We start from the raw sequence: 24,289 nt of genomic DNA, 5'->3' as shown, positions 1-24,289 counted from the left end.
CCAATCTAGCTTTGAAAACTTCTAGTTTCCCATCCTTGTCCTTTTTCAGTTTGAAAACCCATTTGCTTTCTAAAAAACTCTAGAGTTTGTTGTTCGACTCGAATTTCTTCGAGGTCTACTTTTCTCCCACTTGTCATTTTGGAAATGTGATCTTTTTCCAAAAAGATACCATCTCGAGCAACAAACACCTTGTTCTCAGATGTATTGTAGAAGTAATACCCCTTTGTTTCCTTTGGGTAGCCCACAAGGATACATTTGTCACATTTTGGATGAAGTTTGTCTGAAATTAATCGTTTGACGTATACTTCACATCCCCAAATCTTAAGAAAATACACTTTTGGAGGCTTTCCAAACCATAACTCATATGGAGTCTTTTCAACAGCTTTAAATGGAGCTCTATTTATAGTGAGTGCAGCTGTATTTAGTGCATGTCCCCAAAATTCTATTGGAAGTTCGCCCTGACCCATCATTGATCTAACCATGTCTAGCAAGGTTCTGTTCCTCCGTTCCGACACACCGTTCCATTGTGGTGTTCCAGGAGGAGTCAATTCTGATAGAATTCCACATTCTTTCAGATGGTCATCAAATTCATAGCTCAGATATTCACCGCCTCTATCAGACCGCAGTGCCTTAATCTTCTTGCCTAATTTGTTCTCTACTTCACTCTGAAATTCCTTGAATTTTTCAAAGGATTCAGACTTATGCTTCATTAGGTAGACATAACCATATCTACTAAAGTCATCAGTGAAAGTGATAAAGTAGCTGAAACCACCTCTAGCATTTGTACTCATTGGTCCACATACATCTGTATGGATTAAACCCAATAGTTCAGTTTCTCTTTCTCCAACTTTAGAGAAAGGTTGCTTTGTCATTTTGCCAAGTAAACATGATTCGCACTTACCATAATCCTCTAAGTCAAATGGTTCTAGAATTCCTTCCTTTTGAAGTCTTTCCATGCGTTTCAAGTTAATATGGCCTAATCAACAATGCCACAGATAGGTGAGATCTGAATCATCCTTTTTGGCCTTTTTGGTATTTATGTTATAAACTTGTTTGTCGTGATCTAATAAATAAAGTCCATTGACTAATCTAGCAGATCCATAAAACATCTCTTTAAAATAAAACGAACAACTATTATCTTTTATTAAAAAAGGAAAATCCCTTAGCATCTAAGCAAGAAACAGAAATGATGATTTTAGTAAGACTTGGAACATGGAAACAGTCTTCCAGTTCCAAAAATAGCCCAGAGGGCAACGACAAATAATAAGTTCCTACAGCTAAAGCAGCAATCCTTGCTCCATTTCCCACTCGTAGGTCGACTTCACCTTTGCTTAACCTTCTACTTCTTCTTAATCCCTGTGAATTGGAACATAAGTGTGAGCCACAACCTGTATCTAATACCCAAGAAGTTAAATTAGCAAGTATACAGTCTATAACGAAAATACCTGAAGATGAAACGACTGTTCCGTTCTTCTGATCTTCCTTAAGCTTTGGACATTCTCTTTTGTAATGGCCTATTCCATCACAATAAAGACAGCTAGATGTAAACTTGTCCTGCTTTGATTTAGCATTGCCCTTGGACTTTCCACCTTTCTTGAAGGGTCTCCCTTTAGCCTTGAGTAAATCCTTGGCTTCACAATCGAGTATTATCTCAGCCTTTCTGACAAGGTGAACAAATTCTGCAACTGTTTCTTCTCTTGGTTCACTTAGGTATAGTTTCTTGAAACGACCAAACCCACTGTGCAGTGAATTGAGCAAGATAGAGACTGCCATCCTTGGCTTCACAATCGAGTATTATCAAAATATGAAAGCATAAGCTCCACATGGAACCTTAGTGGGACGCCTACCCTTTGCTTAGTGCGAAGGAGCTGAACATGTGTTTCTTGGACCTCCATCCTATAATACCTGTTAGGAGAACTAACCTTTATAACAGACATTGATTCAATCAACTCATGGACGTTTAGGTCCCTGTCCTCCGTGCTTCCACGACAGATATGAAGGAAATAATGCCCTTGGTCCAAGTATGCATTTAATGATAAGTCTAATAAATGCGGTTCAGTATTAATTAACAAGTTAATAATTCAGTGAGATCAAGTGAGCTGAATGCCTAGCTAGAGGTCGCATCAGTTCAAGTGGAATTAATGATATTAATCCACAGCTTACTCTTGACTGAACCCGTAGGGTCACACAAATAGTACGTAAACGGATCAAGTATTTAATGGCATTAAATACTCCATCTATGGATATTCGGAATCGACGGATCTTGGTTTCAGTGGGAGCTAAGATCGTCAAAGGTAAATAAATGAATACTCCGGAAACGATGATATTGCCGGAAACGGAAATATGAATTGTATCGGAAATATAAATATTATCCAAGTCGTAGATGTTGCCGGAAACGGAAACATGGTACGTATCGGAAAATATTATCGGAAATGGAAATATTGCCGGAATTGGAAATATTGCCGGAAACGGAAACATTGTCAGAATCGGAAATATTATCGGAATCGGAAAATAATTCCGGAAACGGAAATATTAAATATTTGTTCGAAACGGAAATTAATTCCGGAATCGAAAATGTTAAATATTGTTCGTATCGAAAATGAATTCCGGAATCGAGAATTTAATCGGAAGCGTATCGTACGAATTAGCATCGGACGAGGCTTGCTAGACGAAGGCCCAGCACGAAGCCAGGCCGTCGCTCAGCAAGCCACACGCATCAACACACGCCAAACCCAGCCAGGCCCAGCGCAAGGCCAGACCCAGCATGGCATGGCGCGCGCGCTCAGCCAATGGGCTGCGAGCATTGGGCCAAAGGAGCCGTGCAGTTCACGTGGGCCGCGAGGCATGTGCGCGGGTTGTGCGGTGCTCGTGCGATGCTCGTGTGCGTGCTATACGAATCCTAAAGCTATCGGAATTCGTGCTATGATTAAATCCTAATCCTAAAAGATAAAATTAATTATTTAGAGTTCTAAAAGGATTCTAATTAATTAATTAGTATTCTAACAGGATTCAAAATCCTTTCCCATGGTTCTATAAATATATGCCTAGGGTCATAAATTTATACACGAGTTTTTCAACAAGTATTCATACAATAAAAGCTGTGATTTTGAGCACAAAAATTAGTCACATTACTTGCCCATATTAGCCGAAAATAATAGTACCTTAAGGGCGATTCTAGTTGGTCAATCTTAAGGCGGATCCGGACGTGCTGTGGACTATCTACGGAGGGGCGACACTTAAAGTCCTAAAGACTTGTTCTTGTTCGGTTCAGGCGCAGCTAGGGAGGTCACGCTACAAAGTGTATGCATCTAAATTATGCTAACTGATTATGTGTAAATAATATGTTTCCTGGCAATAAGGTTTTTCTGCATGATTTATGTTTTTCATATGTATCATAACCTAACAGTGGTATCACGAGCCTCTTATTATTTACATAATCTAAATTGCATAACATGGTTAAATTTTACAAATTTTCAAAGAATTAAAAGGGGTGATTAATTTTCGTAATTGTTAATTAATTGCAAATTGCGTTTATTTAATTATATGTACGCAGTTTTTCGGCAATGTATTCGTTACTCAACCAAATCGATTGATTTTTGTGTCAATTCCGCATGTACAAGGCATTCTAAAAGTTTCGAAGCCTAACTATGAATTTTCGGAGGTTTTAGTTTTTTGAACGCAAAAGTTTGTAAATTTAAGATGTTAAATTGAATATTTGCGATTCTTGTTGATAAATCTTGAATTTTTGATTGACCTACTGTATATATTTAACAATTTTGAATGCCTAAGCTTGTTAATTATACAACCTAATTTGTAATTGTGATTAATTTGTTGAAATTCGAATAATTTAGAATTTGATTTGATTTTCATAATTAATTGACAATTTATTTAGGTATCCATGATTAAAAACCACCTTAAAAATTGTTAATTTGTGATAAATTTTAAATTTTTATGACCTAGATTTGAATCCATGTTAATCGGAAATTAATTGATTAATAAATTTTCGATTTTTAGCCCTAAAATTATGAAATTAATTTGATTTATTAATTTGTCATTAATTTTGAATTAAAAATTTTAAATATTTATGAAAAACGCTCATAAATGTTGCACGCACAAAGCATAGGAAGCTACGTGTAACCCTTAAGGGATGTTGTATAGTGCGAGCACGCGACGACGAGCAAGGGAGCTCGTCGCCCGTGCGGTACGAATGCAGCGAGCAGCAAGCTAGGCGGCACGCAAGGCTCGAAGCCTAGGCGTGCATGCTGGGCGATGGGCAAGGGAAATGGGTAACACATGCGACGAGCAAGATGCGTGTGGGCAGCGATGTGCTGCGCCACGACGCACCAGGCTCGCCAAGGGCCAGGCAGCCACGACATAGCACGAAGCTGCGCGCAGCGTAGCCCACAAGGCTGCGTGTGGGCGTGGCAGAGGGGCGTGTGTGCGGTGTGGCTACGCAAGCCGTGTGCAACGATCAATTTCACGGGGCATGGGGCCTCGTAGCTTGATGGGGCTTGGGCGCAAGCCCAAGTGCCTCGTCTTGCAAACAATTGATACGTTACGTTTTTAATTTTAAATTTTCAGTTCGGAAATAATTTTAATTAATTTTAAAATTAATAATTTAAATTGTTTTCTCGGATTTTAATTTTGAATATTATAATTATTATAAATTTTAATTTATACTAATTATTTTACTTAATTAAACCTTGAATTAATTTAAATTCATTTAATTCAAATGAAAAATAAATTAAATAAATGGATTCGATTATAATTTTATATTAGCTTTAAATTTTAATTAAACTTGTAAGTTTCCGGTTAGACTAGAAATACATTTTTATGTTTAAAATTAGTAAAGCATTTAAAGATATTGGTCTAAGTGGGAGCATTTTAGTCATAAACTCTTGATTAGGTCTAATAAGGACTGAATAATTGGTAGATTATTGGTGCCCTTCATTAATTGCTGCAAATATTTATGTGATGCATGACAATGTGTTTTACTAACCAGCTGTGTGGGCAATTCATGATAATGAATGGGTGAATGGTATATATTGTATATGTACTGTTTTGCAGGTTATGAAGTGACTAGTATGGCCCAAATAGGATAGAAAATATGTGTGAGGGGGTCTAAAAAGCACGAGGCTAATGCGTCACCTCGTCCCTCGTGGGTGTGACGCTTCTTTTTGTCAAATCAAGTGTAATTGGATTTCCTGTGAGTTTACACCCAATTGACTAGTAATATAGGAGTCGTCATTCAGTTTTTAACGACAATGAGAAAAACTGACAAAACCCGGTTATCGTGACATAAAGGGAGTGCAATTATGTTTGACCACGCGGCCGTAGGTTCCCTTGTGAACCCTAGTGGTGGGGATCGCTCAACGTACACCCGCATGGTAGAGATTGAGGGTTCGGGGGACTGTAACTACCGAGAGGAGTACTCGCTCTTCGATAACTCCAGAGGCAGGATATCCTTACTAGCTCAGCATAAATAATTGAAGGGACATGCGTTAACTATTAAACTAATCTGAGTTGATTTTAACAATATGCAACATATAATACTAGATCGAACGCGATTATCTGATTTAGATTGTTTTAAGGGACCTAGCATGATAATCCAATTTCCCAAAAATATCATATTTATTAGGCGTGATCGAACAATCAGATTTAGTTAGTTTAACAGTTCATAAAAGGGCGAGGAAAGCAATTAATCCATGGAAAAGGGACACATTACGACGCACCCTTGAGAGGTGCGTCACGGTTCTCAGAAAACTAACCACTTTGACTTTGCTATTTCTCCTTTTATTTACCGAATCTCAAGTTATGGGACAGGATCCGTTCTGTTCGATTTATGGATCGATTACAACAGAACGCGTGATCAATTTCGCAGCGTGAGGCTTAGGCTTAGGGGTTGGATTCAATACTCAGAATAATCATTGTGTGTTGTCCTTTTCACGTCGAACTTAAGGCCCTATTTATAGAAAAGTGTTCATGGAAAGATAGAATTGCAGAACTCTAATCCACGAGGAATTAGGACAAAACACGTACCAGGTATTTTCAGCGCCCAGGCCTGGGCGCCGAAGATTTCGGCGCCCAGAGCCAGGCGTTGAAAATAGGATCTGGGCTGTTTTTCTTAGTCAGATTCGGATTCCTAGAATCCAGAGTATTTGAGATTTAATTGAGTCTTTAAGTGCGTATTAACCTTGTGACGGGATGCGTCTGGGCCCGTTACGAACTCTAGGTTCGTTAGGATTTTAATTAATACGTGACTCTTACTTTCGAATCATATTAGGAATAGGATTCTCTCGCAATTTCTATCTCATTTAGGATTTATGTTGGAGTGCAACACCTAATTTTGACAGGTATCTATCTTTTATGACTTGCCACTTTTAGCAATTACCGATAACGGCAGTTACTATTTTTAGAAGGTTTCCATAAATAGCAGGTTTCGGGTAAAATGAAAAGGGGAATTGAGATTCGTTATTTTATAGGAGATGCGTTGTCAAGTGGAGATTTACGTTTTCATCATCGAACCTTCCCTTTCGGGAATGGGGACAAAAGTAGGTGTCTACAGTTAGCCCCCACTTAGACTGAGTCTTGGAGTAAGACGATGGTCAAAGTATTAGACGGAGTGCGTCGCACAAGCCATGGTGACCTGTTTTGGCGAGGGTCTCACGAGCCCCCGAGTGATAACATTTGACTTAAGGGTCATCACTTGAAGTGTCGACATATCCCTCACGTGTCATTGGGATTTGTCAACGGATAGTATAGAAACTTCCTCACTTTGTCATTGGAAGGATCTAAAGGTGCGCAGAAACTCCCTCACTTTGTCATTGGGAGTAGCTACAGATGTTTTCGAAATCAAAGCTATAAAGTGTAATTGGGCCTGGCCAAGCCCAATCACGAGGTAAAAAATGTTTTTAAAGATTCTCATTTTCATGGTTAGCTAAACGAGAAAACCCCCTTGTTTTTATGGGACGTAAAACGAAGGAAAATCCAGCACATCGTTCTTTTTTGGAAAAACAGAAAACCAATCTTTGGAAAAAGGGAAAGCTACTCACATCGTTCTTTTTTGGAAAAACGGAAAACCAGAAAAAGTTATCGCTGCAGCGACTAAGGACCTGCGCGGTTAGTGACGCAGACCCCGCCGGCTAAAGATGGCGAGCCTGTCCGCTAAGGGTGGACACCCCGTCCGATAGAAGTGGACGAATCTATTATTGAAATTTGAAAATAAGGACCTACGCGGTTTTGTGACGTAGACCCCGCCGGCTAAAGATGGCGAACCTGTCCGCTAAGGGTGGACACCCCGTCCGATAGAAGTGCACGAATCTATTTTGAAATTTGTTTTTTGTTTATTTTTTGAAAAATGAGGACCTACGTGGTTTGTGTCGTAGACCCCGCCGCCTGAAGATGGCGAGCCTGTTTCAATTTGAATTTTGAAAATTTCATTTTTGGAAAACTGAGGACCTGCGCAGCTAGTGACGCAGACCCCGCCCGCTGAAGGTGGGCGAGCCCTGTCGACTAAGGGTGGACATCCTTGAATTCGTTTTTCGTTTCGGAACTCGCGTGGTTCGATCTTGCCCTATTGAGGTGGGCAAGTCCCTATTTCATTTTTTTCTTGTGATTTCTTTTGAGAATTTCTTTTTATTCATTCTTATAGGAGCGAAATCTTCCGAGGGATGCTCGGATTTAGTTGCAACCTGAATGTGGGTTGACAATGTGTTTAGATGGACCATAGTCTCGTGGTCATCACCTTTTCATGGTTTTGGGCTAGTCTTTTCGGCTCAATTTTGCCACTACCTGGGTCCTTGATTATGGGACTATGTATACGTATCAACGGCGACCTTTGTCTTGAGGTCGTAAACTGGTTTTATTTTTTGAGACATCCAAACACGGGACTTCGTACAGCGTAGTCTGGGAATATTGTTTTAACTTTGCATAATATATATTTTCTTTTGAGCCCCCAAGCATTCTTGCTTGATGGTCATTTCTTGTCAAAGAGATTCCTTGGGGGTACGCATTTTGTGATGTCCTTGATCATGTTTGGGATTGTGCTAGTAAGTGCGAGCGATCTTTTTAGTGGTGTGCTACTCTTAACAAAGCCGTGAGGTGCGACTTTCAGTAAAGAAATCGGCAATTTTCCAGTCCAATGGATGCGGCAGGGCCCAGTAGAAGTTAGGGCCTTTTTGAGTCTGGGTTCATTTTCGGCGCCCAAGCCTGGGCGTTGAAATAGTTCACGCCCAGGTGGGGCGTTGAAAGTGTTGTTTGGAACTGTTGCTCTTAAGGCGTACAGTTATTGCGACAGTTGGGCGAGTCTATATGGCCCGAGGAACATACCGTGAGGCGTAAGATCTTGATCGCTCTTGTATATATTTTTCTTTTGAACGCGTTCGTGAATGTTCGATACTTAGAATGATGATATGTATGTGCGAACGAGCGTTCATAGAATGGCCGTTGTGTGCGGTCCATTAATCAGTTTGCTTGAATCATTTTATTTTTTGAGCAATGACTGATTTTGAATAATTTTCTTAGAAGTTTGATAGGGTTCAGGCCCATTCATGAAGTGGGCTCAAACATCGTGCCCTTTCGATAGTTCAAACATTTGCTTCGAGATTTTTTTTTATTTTGCTATGGTTGTTTCGTAGCTTGGAGCCCCCAAGTATGCATGTTGGGATGCTTTCCTTTTGGCGTACGATTTTTGTAGGTTCTTTCGAGAAAGGTGCCTTGGGGTTCCGCTCGTGTAGGTGCGAGCTATTCCTTCCGTGGTAGGTAATATTTTGCTACCTTTAATCCTTAATGTAGGAGTCATGTGGCTTGCATTTTGAATTTGGGCGATAAGTAGTCTTTGCCTCTGTTACACGTGCTCTTGGTCGTGCCTACATTTGTGTAATATGCCTTACTCTTTTTTTTTAGACTTGTACCGTGGGATGGTTGAACTTATGGTGCGACGTAGGCTTGTGTGGCCTAACAGCGTGTCTTAGAACATTCCTCCAGGTGTTGGGATATCATTATTATTTTTGCATTGGAGTACTTCATCAAGCCTCGTTCAGGTGTTCGAACAAGTGTAGCACCTTCTGCGTGGGTTTGCACGGCTTATTACTTCGTTCGATGCGAGGATTCATAGGTGTTTCTTTCTTATTTTTATATCTGGGCAAAACTTGGCTAGCAGAAAGACTCAGCGCCCAGGCTGGGGCGTTAAAGATATCGGCGCCCAGCTCTGGGCGTTGAAAATGATTTCTGGGTATATTTGGACGGTTCTTATCCTTGATTTTTTTCTTTCGCTTTTGCTTTGGAACGAGGTAGACTGTGTAACGGGCGCTTGTAGGGCGAGCGTTATGTGCAGTAGTTGGATCGGAGTTTCGGTGACTCGCGATTTTCAGTTACCCTTGTTAGTGGGGTGACTTTATATATTCTAAGTGGTGCTTAGAATTTGGGAGGGGTCGTAGCCCTTCTAAGGTTCGTTTCACACGATTAAAGCTTAGGATTGTGCCCCTATGATGTATGTATAGCATTAGCGTCGAGAATTTGCGATAAAATCGTCATTTCGAGCATTTTTAGAGTGTTTTTCTCAAGCCCCCAATTGTAGCTACGGGATTGGCTTGGTGCTATAATGCTTGGCATACGTTTTTATGCATTCATGGGGACGTGGATCATGAATAGTTTGAACCAGACTCGTTTAGTGCGAGGTACGTTCGCGTAGTGATTTGCTACTTCTTTTGTAAATGTCGTATTGTGCGACATTGCCATGGTCAAGGTAGTCACATGTTGAAGTGTGCCTTGACCAAAAGCTAGGTGCCTTTCTTTACCCATAATCATATTTAGAAATCTTTTTGACTCACTTGCAACATCGGGATAAACGCATACTTAGATTAAACCAACGACTCTTTATTATGTTCGAAGAAGTCTTTGAAAATTATTTGGAAATTATTTAAAATCCGAAACCTACTGTGTACAATCCGAGGTGTCCTAAGTAAGTTGACTTATAGAAGGGTTCGTACAGGATTACATGAGTGAATCAAAATACTGTTACGATTTTTTGAATGCCGTCTAAGGATTTGCTGGGAGCCAGGGTGCAGGCGTCAAGATATACTTGTGCCCGTTTGGCGTATGCTTTAGGCTTTTAGGGCCATCTTTTCCAGAATTGCGGGAATATAAACCGTTTTCAAATTGACTTAGATTTACTTGGTGTATGTCCGTACAAAAGGTCAAGGTATATTTAGTTCTTTCCCTAGCTCTTTCATTTCAATTTTTAGCCCCCAGCTGCTATTATGTCTTCCCATTAATGATGTTTCAGATTTCGATTTTAGATGCCCGTGTCATATGTCTGAGTAGGGTGAGCCTTGGTTAAGTGCCCAGTCCTATTGACAATGTCTGTTTTTTTTTCTTTCAAAGGGGATTCGCAAGCATTTGAATTACCATGAACGGGTGCCCTGAGCTCGAAGGAACGATGGGGCGACGCCGTAGAACAATCCTCTTTATTGCAAGCTTACTGCCTTTACTACTTGTTGGCGATTATGACTGTGTCTAGTGGTGAAAGAAGGTCTTTAAGCGAACGACCATGTCTAGTGGTGAAAGAAAGTCTTTAAGTGAGTTAGTTCGCTTTAGGGAGGGTCAAGTCGAGTACTTTAGAGGTCATGGACGCTTGCGCTAGCCCCCATTCAACTGAGGCAAAGCGATCTTTTGAGTCTTGGCTAAGTGCCTAGGAGTGTGAGTGCTCCTTCCGGCAAGGGTATGTGCCCTTATTATTTTTCGATGTGTGCTCGTTTTGGCATCTTGGTGACTTGGATTCTTCCTTTGACTTTTCTTTCGACTTGGGTTGCAAGTAATTAAATTTCAATAAAGGACTTCTATTCTTTATTCTTGTTTTTCTATAGGCTTTAATATTTTTGCAAATTGGTTGGACCGAATCATGGATTGCATACGTATCCGCCTTAAATAGATTTAATTTGGAATCAGGTCTTGCGTAGTTCTTAGCCTAGAAAATGGTTTCTTAGAATGCCGAATTTAAACAAGTACGTTCTGAGGTGGAAACATATTATTTGAAACGGTAGAATAAGTGAAGTTTATTATTATTTTAATCTGCTGCCTTGCCGTAAGCCAAAAAAATGTTTTATATATATTTTTTTTGAGTACATGTATTTTTTGGTGGTACGTATGTCTGAATACGTGTTGTACCCCCCCTAAGTGTTCGTTATTTTTCCGTGCATATGCGGATAAAATGACGAGCACTTCTGGGCGCTGAAAATGACTTCTGGGAGGATCTTTTTTGGTGCGCTAAATTCTTCCTTTTCTTTTTAGACGAACTTTTAAAGGCGCTTTGCAAAGTTTGCTTTTTTTTTATATATTATTTTTTTTTTGTACTTTTCATTTGTCTTCCTTTTTTACTCGTGACTCAAGACGGTTTGAAAGATGGGTTGAATGAGATAGGATAATTTGTATAGGCATTAGTCAAGCATGAGGATTATATCTGCTAGGACTCAAGCTAGTGTCACGAGTTTACATCAATCAAGGCCAATGAGTAGTATGGGGACGGCTCAAGGGTATATCAACAGGATGTATCCACACAAGTTATATGGTCATTATGCTAAGGGTGGTGTAAGAACAGGTTTTGGGCTTTGGAAATAATGGGTATGACGCACGTGTCAATGGCCGTGCGTGGTTTGCGGTTGACAACAAGTTCAAGAACAAGAGTCGAGGTAATGGTTTCTTAGGTTATGGCAATGAGAACATGGATGGGTTAGATGAGCTGAACAGGGGCCCCAGAGCGAAGGCGTCTAAGAACATACGGATTGGAAAGGGTATACATCGTAGAACTTTACGATTTGGATTGGTTGACTCAATTCTCTTCCTTCGTTTACTTGGGTAAATTTCGCACTTTGGGAGGTACGGGCTAAGTATTTCATGGCTCGCTCTTTTCGCTCTCCCTTTTCGCTTTCTATTTTTTTCTTTTTGCTCGGGATTTCTCCCCAACATAAATCCTTCAATCAATTTGGGCTAAAAGGTAGATGGTTGTGGTCTTTGAGTCACGAGGCGAGACTGAGTGAGCCTCATTTGGTAGGCCTATAGTGGACTTTTCATTTTAGTAGGCCTAGGGTGGACCTTTAATTTTAGTAGGCCTAGGGTGGACCTTTAAATTGTCTTACTTTGCAAGCGTATTTAGTCGTTTCTTAAAATGTGCAAATAGCGTAGATTCAAAATTTTATTTTTACCTTATTGAAATTTAACGAAAGAATTACATCGAAGATAATTTTTTGCTTCTTTTCAGATTCCGATTTCCGGGATTTAACTGGAAGTTGTGATTTAGACTCGAACTTTCATTAATCTTTCTGATTATAACCCGTGTATGAATAAAAGGAGGTGGCCTAGACTCAAAATAATGGCGTGGCGTAAGCCTATAATACTTGACCAAGCGACTCTCAGACTTAGGCTAATTGGACCATAACTTTCGTTGGTTGACACTTTAGATTTTAACCCCTGGGTGTTCATTTGTCATGCTCCATTTTGTTTAATGTTGGCAAGGTAGTTAGTTGGGGAGATCGAATTTTTATTTTTGCAAGACTAGAATCATTAGTGCGGCTTCTCTCTTAGTGTGTATTGCTTTACCCCAATGGTAGCCTTATGGTATGCCGATTTGGGTATTTTCATGGTTGGTCATGTTGCATTCGTGGAAAATCTTTTAGTCCGTACTTAGTAGTGTTTCAAGGAGTGAGTGCCTCGAGAGGACTATGATAGTCGTGACCCAATGTGATCATAAGCCTTGAGGCCATTAATTTTTTGCTAATGGTATTGACACCTTAGGTTCACTTTGTGGGTTGTGCGACTATGGGGGAATGATTTCCAGAATGCGACTGTTTCCATTTTGCAAATACATAACATATTCTTTTTATTGGTGAGAGAGAGTATTGAGGTCGTGGATTCTTAGCAAGGGATGACAATTACATATGGGTGCTCATTGATTTAAATGTTAGGAAGGGAGACTCAATATGGTTTAACCTTTTAACTTGCAGAACGACACTAAGCATTAGGACCGATTCTATGGATAAGACAACTAAGACTTAGGATTTAGATTGTACTTTGGCATAGCCTAGTCTAGACTCGGATTTATTTTTTTATTTTTTTTATTCGAACATTATTTTTCCTTGAAAACTTCATTTGAACATTATTTTTTTTGAATATTTTGCCCATGTGACATTCAAGTTTATTTCGATTAGCGTGCTCGGTTTCGGAGCCGAACATTATCGTCATAGGAGGCCTAACAACAACACAAAGAGTTATTTTATTTTTTACAAGTCGCTTTTTAGAATCGAGTGCCTTTTCATACGCCCTCGCAGCAATTTTTTTTGAAAAGTTTTTTTTTTGCTACGTATTTTTTGCGCGGGCACCGAGGCTGTTGCGCCTGACCAAAAGTCCAGGAAGAAACTTCAGCGCCCAGCGTTGGGCGTAAGAAATTCTGGCGCCCAGCCAGGGGCGTTGAAAATACGTCCCTGGCTGGTTCTCGTTTTCTGTTTGCGTCTACTTTGTTTATGCGACTTCGATTTTGCGTGCTTGCCTAATAACGTCCTTTACGCGTTGTGCAGCGTTTGTGGGATTCGTTATAGGCCATCCCGAGCGTCGCTTATTTTTGTGGCGATCGTTCGGGTTTGCGGAACACATATTTCGGTATAACTCTTTGGCCAATTTTTTCATGAATGTTCGGGCAATTTTTAAGGTCGTTGGTTTTCTAGCATTATTTGTCTAGCATTATTCGTACGCACAATCATAACATAGTACATAGTTCGCTACACATAACTACATTACAAACATGGATTTGAAAATTAAATATGTCACGTAGTTTATGATAGGCTTCTATGGGTAGTATTTGCACCTGGCTTGGTACCGCTTCTATCGCAGATCCGACACATGCCCCGGTCGAGGTAGTGCCTTCAACGGATGAATTTCGTCCCAGAAGGCCAACCCGCAAGTGCAAGCCAAGGGGGCATGTAGGCGAGAGGGACCTAGTGGGCGAGCGATTGGGTTTGGGACAGGTGTACTACTAGCGAAAGTGCCGAGTGGACAACATTCGAAGTGTATGCACCCCCCGGTTGGCGATGGGTATCCTTAGTCCCAACTTCCGAGGTGAAACACCAAGGGAGCCAAGATTCGTTATGCTGTTCTGCCCGTTCACATTAATATGCAGATTTTCAGGTCGTCCCAACTTGATGGGGAAATAAACGCGGGGTAGGATCGTTTCACCCTTCGGCTATTTTGATTACCTACAAGCACGAGTATTTCCTTCACTATCCCCAGTGGAGTCGCCACTGTGAGGGGGTCGAAAAATCACGAGGCTAATGCGTGACCTCGTCCCTCGTGGGTGTGACGCTTCTTTTTGTCAAATCAAGTGTAATTGGATTTCCTGTGAGTTTACACCCAATTGACTAGTAATATAGGAGTCGCCATTCAGTTTTTAACGACAATGAGAAAAACTGACAAAACCCGGTTATCGTGACATAAAGGGAGTGCAATTATGTTTGACCACGACGGCCGTAGGTTCCCTTGTGATCCCTGGTGGTGGGGATCGCTCAACGTACACCCGCAGGGTAGAGATTGAGGGTTCGGGGGACTGTAACTACCGAGAGGAGTACTCGCTCTTCGATAACTCCAGAGGCAGGATATCCTTACTAGCTCAGCATAAATAATTGAAGGGACATGCGTTAACTATTAAACTAATCTGAGTTGATTTTAACAATATGCAACATATAATACTAGATCGAATGCGATTATCTGATTTAGATTGTTTTAAGGGACCTAGCATGATAATCCAATTTCCCAAAAATATCATATTTATTAGGCGTGATCGAACAATCAGATTTAGTTAGTTTAACAGTTCATAAAAGGGCGAGGAAAGAAATTAATCCATGGAAAAGGGACACATTACGACGCACCCTTGAGAGGTGCGTCACGGTTCTCAGAAAACTAACCACTTTGACTTTGCTATTTCTCCTTTTATTTAACGAATCTCAAGTTATGGGACAGGATCCGTTCTGTTCGATTTATGGATCGATTACAACAGAACGCGTGATCAATTTCGCAGCGTGAGGCTTAGGCTTAGGGGTTGGAGTCAATACTCAGAATAATCATTGTGTGTTGTCCTTTTCACGTCGAACTTAAGGCCCTATTTATAGAAAGAGTTCGTGGAAAGATAGAATTACATAACTCAAATCCACGAGGAATTAGGAAAAAACACGTACCAGGTATTTTCAGCGCCCAGGCCTAGGCGCCGAAGATTTCGGCAACCAGAGCCAGGCGTTGAAAATAGGATCTGGGCTGTTTTTCTTAGTCAGATTCGGATTCCTAGAATCCGGAGTATTTGAGATTTAATTGAGTCTTTTAGTGCGTATTAACCTTGTGACGGGATGCGTCTGGGCCCGTTACGAACTCTAGGCTCGTTAGGATTTTAATTAATACGTGACTCTTACTTTCGAATCATATTAGGAATAGGATTCTCTCACAATTTCTATCTCATTTAGGATTTATGTTGGAGTGCAACACCTAATTCTGACAGGTATCTATCTTTTATTACTTGCCACTTTTAGCAATTACCGATTACGGCAGTTACTATTTTTAGCAGGTTTCCATAAATAGCAGGTTTCAGGTGAAATGAAAAGGGGAATTGAGATTCGTTATTTTATAGGAGATGCGTTGTCAAGTGGAGATTTACGTTTTCATCATCGAACCTTCCCTTTCGGGAATGGGGACAAAAGTAGGTGTCTACAATATGGTCTGCGTACCATCAAATAGTTGTAATTAGTTAAATTATAGCTGATCCTATTTGAAGAAAATGTCGCCTCCCACGGAGAAATTCAAGACGAAGTTTCCAATCCATTTTCAAGACGGACTTTGAAGTTGAAGCTTCAAGATGAAGTCTGGCCATACTAGATAACACTTATCTTATGCATGCTTTAAGTTATTTATTGATTTTAAATATGTCTTAAATATGCATGAGATTGTGGCTTGATTATGTTGCATGATTAAGGATTTTAGTTCACTTAAAATCTAACCAACATAGTAAGAGCCTTAAGTTCCAAACTTAAAAATTGAGTTAAAAGGTGCTATGCCAAAATAACACTTACTTGGATAACCTTTACATCAATCTTAGTAATAGTTTTCCGCCATAGCGTGGTGTTACTTATTGATTCTAAAGGGGTAAGGTACACAAACCAATTGTGAGTACATGTTAGTTTTGGTGAAACTCAACGATATAAGTAAGGAGTCCTTTTATGTCGTGGAAAAATCGATAGGTTTACCTAATAAGTTCTTAGACGTACCTATCAACCAAGAGTAGTTTCTAGACTGTTAGCAAAAGGCTTTTGCTTACCTAAAAGATTTTAGAATTGAGTCAAAATACATAATGTGCTTAATTCTTCAATGGTTTTTAGGGTCTTGGAATCATTTTATTCACACCTGCCGGAACACATAACTTGAATAAAATGCTTAATGAACATTAAGTTATGCATGCATTCTAGAATTTAAGTTTATTAAGAGAAACTGTGAATGATTATTTATTTGTTTATTCTTTTTCATTGTAGTTTTAACTATGGCAAACAACAATCAAAACATCATCATGGGTTCTGAGCTTATGGTCAAGCTGAACCTAGAAAATTTTCTTGAATGGGAAGCTAAGCTAGTTGAACTAATCAGACTCAGTGGACTTGAGTATGTACTATTATATCCCATGCCAAGCTACTATGCCAGAGACATGACCCCTGAAAGATTTGCCGCCTGGGATGCGGATCTCAAACGGGTTATGAGTCTCATGCTAAACAATATCCCTGATGAATGGGCTAGAAGGTTTGTAGCTTACAAACCTTTTACGCTCATCAAGAATCTGAGGGATATCTGTCGTGGAAGCACGGAGGACAGGGACCTAAACGTCCATGAGTTGATTGAATCAATGTCTGGTCTAAAGGTTAGTTCTCCTAACAAGTATTATAGGATGGAGGTCCAAGAAACACATGTTCAGCTCCTTCGCACTAAACAGAGGGTAGGCGTCCCACTGAGGTTCCATGTGGAGCTTATGCTTTCATATTTTGATCGCCTGAGTCTGCTAGGAACACTAATAAGCGAAAGGATGGCAGTGTCTGTCTTGCTCAATTCACTGCACAGTGGGTTTGGTTGCTTTACGCAACTATACCTAAGTGAACCAAGAGAAGAAACAGTTGCAGAATTTGTTCACCTTGTCTGAAAGGCTGAGATAATACTCGACTGTGAAGCCAAGGATTTACTCAAGGCTAAAGGGAGACCCTTCAATAAAGGTGGAAAGTCCAAGGGCAATGCTAATACAAAGCAGGACAAGTCCACATCAAGTTGTCTTTATTGTGATGGAATAGGCCATTACAAAAGAGAATGTCCAAAGCTTAAGGAAGATCAGAAGAACGGAACAGTCGTTCCATCTTCAGGTATTTTCGTTATAGACTGTATACTTGCTAATTCAACTTCTTGGGTATTAGATACAGGTTGTGGCTCACACTTATGTTCCAATCTACAGGGACTAAGAAGAAGTAGAAGGTTAAGCAAGGGTGAAGTCGACCTACGAGTGGGAAATGGAGCACGGATTGCTGCATTAGCTGTAGGAACTTATTATTTGTCGTTGCCCTCTGGGCTAGTTTTGGAACTGGAAGAGTGTTTTCATGTTCCAAGTCTTACTAAAAACATCATTTCTGTTTCTTGCTTAGATGCTAAGGGATTTTCCTTTTTAATAAAAGACAATGGTTGTTCGTTTTATTTTAAAGAGATGTTATATGGATCTGCTAGATTAGTCAAAGGACTTTATTTCTTAGATCACGACAAACAAGTTTATAACATAAATACCAAAAAGGCCAAAAAGGATGATTCAGATCTCACCTATCTGTGGCATTGTCGATTAGGCCATATTAACTTGAAACGCATTGAAAGACTTCAAAAGGAAGGAATTCTAGAACCATTTGTCTTAGAGGATTATGGTAAGTGCGAATCATGTTTACTTGGCAAAATGACAAAGCAACCTTTCTCTAAAGTCGAAGAAAGAGCAACTGAACTATTGGGTTTAATCCATACAGATGTATGTGAACCAATGAGTACAAATGCTAGAGGTGGTTTCAGCTACTTTATCACTTTCACTGATGACTTTAGTAGATATGGTTATGTCTACCTAATGAAGCATAAGTCTGAATCCTTTGAAAAATTCAAGGAATTTCAGAGTGAAGTAGAGAATCAATCAGGCAAGAAGATTAAGGCACTGCGGTCTGATAGAGGCGGTGAATATTTGAGCTATGAATTTGATGACCATCTGAAAGAATGTGGAATTCTATCAGAATTGACTCCTCCTGGAACACCACAATGGAACGGTGTGTCGGAACGGAGGAACAGAACCTTGCTAGACATGGTTAGATCAATGATGGGTCAGACCGAACTTCCAATAGAATTTTGGGGACATGCACTAAATACAGCTGCACTCACTATAAATAGAGCTCCGTCTAAAGCTGTTGAAAAGACTCCATAGGAGTTATGGTTTGGAAAGCCTCCAAAAGTGTCTTTTCTTAAGATTTGGGGATGTGAAGTATACGTCAAACGATTAATTTCAGACAAACTTCATCCAAAATCTGACAAATGTATCCTTGTAGGCTACCCAAAGGAAACAAAGGGGTATTACTTCTACAATACATCTGAGAAGAAGGTGTTTGTTGCTCGAGATGGTATCTTTTTGGAAAAGGATCACATTTCCAAAATGACAAGTGGGAGAAAAGTAGACCTCGAAGAAATTCGAGTCGAACAACAAACTCTAGAGAATGCTCAAGATGACATTCAGGATGAAACTCAGAGATCTTTAGAAGTATCTGGTGAGAATCATGGACAATCTAGAGATATAACCCCACGTAGATCGCAAAGATATAGATCTCAAACGGAAAGGTACTTAGGTATTTTGACGAACAAGAGCTATGACGTTCTATTACTTGAAAGTGATGAACCTGCGACTTACAAACAAGCTATGACGAGCCCTAGCTCCAAGAAATGGCAAGAAGCCATGCAATCTGAATTAGACTCCATGTTAGAAAACTAAGTTTGGGATTTGGTCGATTTGCCAGATGGCTACCAAGCCATAGGAAGCAAATGGGTTTTCAAACAGAAAAAGGACAAGGATGGGAAACTTGAAGTTTTCAAAGCTAGATTGGTTGCAAAAGGTTACAGGCAAGTCCACGGTGTGGATTACGATGGGAAACCTTTTCACCAGTTGCAATGCTAAAGTCTATTCGGAAAATGTTCGCAATCTCTGCATATTACGATTACAAAATATGGCAGATGGATGTCAAAACCGCTTTCTTAAACGGCGTTTTAACAGAAACTGTGTTTATGACACATCCTGAGGGTTTTGAGGATCTAAAGAATGCTAAAAAGGTATGCAAGCTTAAGAAATCAATCTACGGATTGAAGCAGGCATCAAGGAGCTGGAATATATGTTTTGATGAAGCAGTCAGTGACTTTGGGTTCATCAAGAACGCAGACAAATCTTGTGTATACAAGAAGGTCAGTGGGAGCAAAATTGCTTTTCTAGTATTATATGTCGATGACATATTACTTATCGGAAATGACATTCCTATGTTGAACTCTGTCAAGATTTGGCTTGGGAAATGTTTTTTGATGAAGGATCTAGGAGAAGCACAGTACATACTGGGCATCAAGATTTAGAGAGATAGATCTAAAAAGATGATTGGACTTAGTCAAAGCACTTATATCCATAAAGTGCTTGAAAGGTTCAAGATGGCAGACTCCAAGAGAGGCTACCTACCCATGTCTCATGGAATGACTCTAAGCAAGACTCAGTGCCCAAAAACACTTGATGAGCGTAGACGAATGAGTGGGAATCCATATGCATCATTGATTGGTTCAATAATGTATGCTATTATATGTACACGCCCGGATGTTGCGTATGCACTCAGTGCTACGAGCAGATACCAGTCAGACCCAGGAGAGGCACATTGGACTGCTGCCAAGAATATTCTGAAGTACCTGAAAAGGCACAAAGATGATTTCCTGGTCTATGCTGGAGATGATGAATTAATTGTTAAAGGCTATACGGACGCAAGTTTCCAAACCGACAAAGATGATTTCAGATCACAGTCTGTGTTTGTCTTCTGCCTCAACGGAGGTACAGTAAGCTGGAAAAGTGGTAAGCAAAGCACCATTGCGGATTCTACAACTGAAGCGGAGTACATTGTTGCACATGAAGCAGCAAAGGAAGCTATATGGCTAAGGAAGTTCATAGGTGAACTTGGTGTAGTCCCCTCCATTAAAGGACCAATAGCCCTATATTGTGATAATAACGGAGCTATTGCACAGGCAAAGGAGGCTAGACACCACCAAAGAGTCAAGCATGTACTTCGTAGATTTCACCTTCTACGAGAGTTCGTTGAAAGAAAAGAAGTCGAGATAAGCAAGATTGGAACTGATGACAACATCTCAGATCCATTGACTAAACCTCTGCCGCAGGCGAAGCACAACTCGCACACTGCAGCTATGGGAATCATGGCTTTGATGTCCTTGTTTAATGTTTTAAAGTTTTAGAGTTTATTACTTTGTAAAACATTATTGGTTAATCATTCACAATACATGAATAGAATTCATTTTTCCATTTAATTTGTGGTTTATTAAATGATGAGTCCCTTCAATTTGGTGAAATATTCAAGATAGACTGTCAGGACCAGTCCTGTGACTAAGAAATGTCTATCAAGTGAACTTGAATGTCAAAAGTTGAAAATGGTCCCTGGTCGGAGTTTTCTATAAAGATGGACGCATAGAAAACCTTAGACGACTAGAATGCAAGATGACTAGTAGTTCTGTTTCTTGAACTATGTGGACATGGCAATGTCATAATCATTTGCGTAGATACTTACTTTGGGAAGACTAGTATCGGACAGACCTATGAAACTTTACTGTAAGAGATGAAAATCTGTCATAAGTAAATTTCATTAAAATTATTAGACACTAATCCTCAATACCTGAGTGATTTGAGATTACTTGTTTGAGAACTGCTTACTTTGACATTGTCAACCGTCGCACTGTAAAAGGAGGCTATAAAGGCAACCCTCAGGTAATCACCTATCAAACGAAGTCTAATCTCAAGATCGTAAGATTGGGATTGTCCTCCCATAAATCGGGATGAGATGCTGAAAGTTGTACAAGGCCACTCGGAGCGCTAGAAAATGTAAAATGCATGGTCGTGCTCAGATGAATCATAGGCTATGATTATCTGTTTATTTGATCAGTTGACTGAAACCGAGAAACACCTCTGGACATAATAAGGATGACAACTCTTACCTTATGTTCAAGAGAAAGAATCGAGCGGCACAGGAATTAGGAAATGCACACTTGTCCTTAAGGACAAGTGGGAGACTGAAGGAAATAATGCCCTTGGTCCACGTATGCATTTAATGATAAGTCTAATAAATGCGGTTCAGTATTAATTAACAAGTTAATAATTCAGTGAGATCAAGTGAGCTGAATGCCTAGCTAGAGGTCGCTTCAGTTCAAGTGGAATTAATGATATTAATCCACAGCTTACTCTTGACTGAACCCGTAGGGTCACACAAATAGTACGTAAACGGATCAAGTATTTAATAGCATTAAATACTCCATCCATGGATATTCGGAATCGACGGATCTTGGTTTCAGTGGGAGCTAAGATCGTCAAAGGTAAGTAAATGAATACTCCGGAAACGATGATATTGCCGGAAACGGAAATATGGATCGTATCGGAAATATAAATATTATCCAAGTCGTAGATGTTGCCGGAAACGGAAACATGGTACGTATCGGAAAATATTATCGGAAATGGAAATATTGCCGGAATTGGAAATATTGCCGGAAACGGAAACATTGTCAGAATCGGAAATATTATCGGAATCGAAAAATAATTCCCGAAACGGAAATATTAAATATTTGTTCGAAACGGAAATTAATTCCGGAATCGGAAATGTTAAATATTGTTCGTATCGGAAATGAATTCCGGAATCGGGAATTTAATTGGAAGCGTATCGTACGAATTAGCATCGGACGAGGCTTGCTAGACGAAGGCCCAGCACGAAGCCAGGCCGTCGCTCAGCAAGCCACACGCATCAACACACGCCAAACCCAGCCAGGCCCAGCGCAAGGCCAGACCCAGCATGGCATGGCGCGCGCGCTCAGCCAATGGGCTGCGAGCATTGGGCCAAAGGAGCCGTGCAGTTCACGTGGGCCGCGAGGCATGTGCGCGGGTTGTGCGGTGCTCGTGCGATGCTCGTGTGCGTGCTATACGAATCCTAAAGCTATCGGAATTCGTGCTATGATTAAATCCTAATCCTAAAAGATAAAATTAATTATTTAGAGTTCTAAAAGGATTCTAATTAATTAATTAGTATTCTAACAGGATTCAAAATCCTTTCCCATGGTTCTATAAATATATGCCTAGGGTCATAAATTTATACACGAGTTTTTCAACAAGTATTCATACAATAAAAGCTGTGATTTTGAGCACAAAAATTAGTCACATTACTTGCCCATATTAGCCGAAAATAATAGTACCTTAAGGGAGATTCTAGTTGGTCAATCTTAAGGCGGATCCGGACATGCTGTGGACTATCTACGGAGGGACGACACTTGGAGTCCTAAAGACTTGTTCTTGTTCGGTTCGGGCGTAGTTAGGGAGGGCACGCTACAAAGTGTATGCATCTAAATTATGCTAACTGATTGTGTGTAAATAATATGTTTCCTGGCATTAAGGTTTTTTCGCATGATTTATGTTTTTCATATGTATCATAACCTAACAGTGGTATCACGAGCCTCTTATTATTTACATAATCTAAATTGCATGACATGGTTAAATTTTACAAATTTGCAAAGAATTAAAAGGGGTGATTAATTTTCCTAATTGTTAATTAATTGCAAATTGCATGTATTTAATTATATGTACGCAGTTTTTCGGCAGTTTCTTCGTTACTCATCCAAATCGAGTGATTTTTGTGTCAATTCCGCATGTAAAAGGCATTCTAAAATTTTGACAAAAACAGTATTGTTCTGCCGAACCCATAATTCCCAAATTCGAAGCCTAACTATGACTTTTCGGAGGTTTTATTTTTTCGAACGCAAAAGTTTGTAAATTTAAGATGTTAAATTGAATATTTGCGATTCTTGTTAATTTGTGATAAATTTTAAATTTTTATGACCCAGATTTGAATCCATGTTAATCGGAAATTAATTGATTAATAAATTTTCGATTTTTAGCCCTAAAATTATGAAATTAATATGATTTATTAATTTGTCATTAATTTTGAATTAAAAAATTTTAAATTTTTTTGAAAAACTCTCATAAATGTTGCACGCACAAAGCAAAGGAAGCTTTGTGTTACCCTTAAGGGGTGTTGTATAGTGCGGGCACGGGACGACGAGCAATGGGGCTCGTCGCCCGTGCGGTACGAATGCAGCGAGCAACAAGCTAGGCGGCACGCAAGGCTCGAAGCCTAGGCGTGCATGCTGGGCGATGGGCGAGGGCTATGGGTAACACATCCGACGAGCAAGATGCGTGTAGGCAGCGATGTGCTGTGCCACGACGCACCAGGCTCGCCAAGGGGCAGGCAGCCACGACACAGCACGAAGCTGCGCGCAGCGTAGCCCGCAAGGCTGCGTGTGTGCGTGGCAGAGGGGCGTGTGTGCGGTGTGGCTGTGCAAGCCGTGTGTAACGATCAATGGCACGGGGCATGGGGCCTCGTAGCTCGATGGGGCTTGGGCGCAAGCCCAAGTGCCTCGTCTTGCAAACAATTGATACGTTACGTTTTTTATTTTAAATTTTCAGTTCGGAAATAATTTTAATTAATTTTAAAATTAATAATTTAAATTTTTTTCTCGAATTTCAATTTTGAATATTATAATTATTATAAATTTTAATTTATACTAATTATTTTACTAAAATTAAGCCTTGAATTAATTTAAATTCATTTAATTCAACTGAAAAATAAATTAAATAAATGGATTCGATTATAATTTTATATGAGCTTTAAATTTTAATTAAACTTGTATGTTTCCGGTTAGACTAGAAATACATTTTTATGTTTAAAATTAGTAAAGCATATAAAGTTATTGGTTTGAGTGGGAGCATTTTTAGTCATAAACTCTTGATTAGGTCTACAAATCATTTAAGGTTAAAACAACTTGATTAGAATTAATAAGGACTGAATAATTGGTAGATTATTGGTGCCCTTGATTAATTGCTGCAAATATTTATGTGATGCATAACATGTTATACTAACCAGCT

This window comes from Spinacia oleracea, chromosome 1 (genome assembly GCF_020520425.1).
Source record: "Spinacia oleracea cultivar Varoflay chromosome 1, BTI_SOV_V1, whole genome shotgun sequence".
Classification (NCBI taxonomy): Eukaryota; Viridiplantae; Streptophyta; class Magnoliopsida; order Caryophyllales; family Amaranthaceae; genus Spinacia; species Spinacia oleracea.
This window is presented reverse-complemented; position numbering follows the sequence as displayed.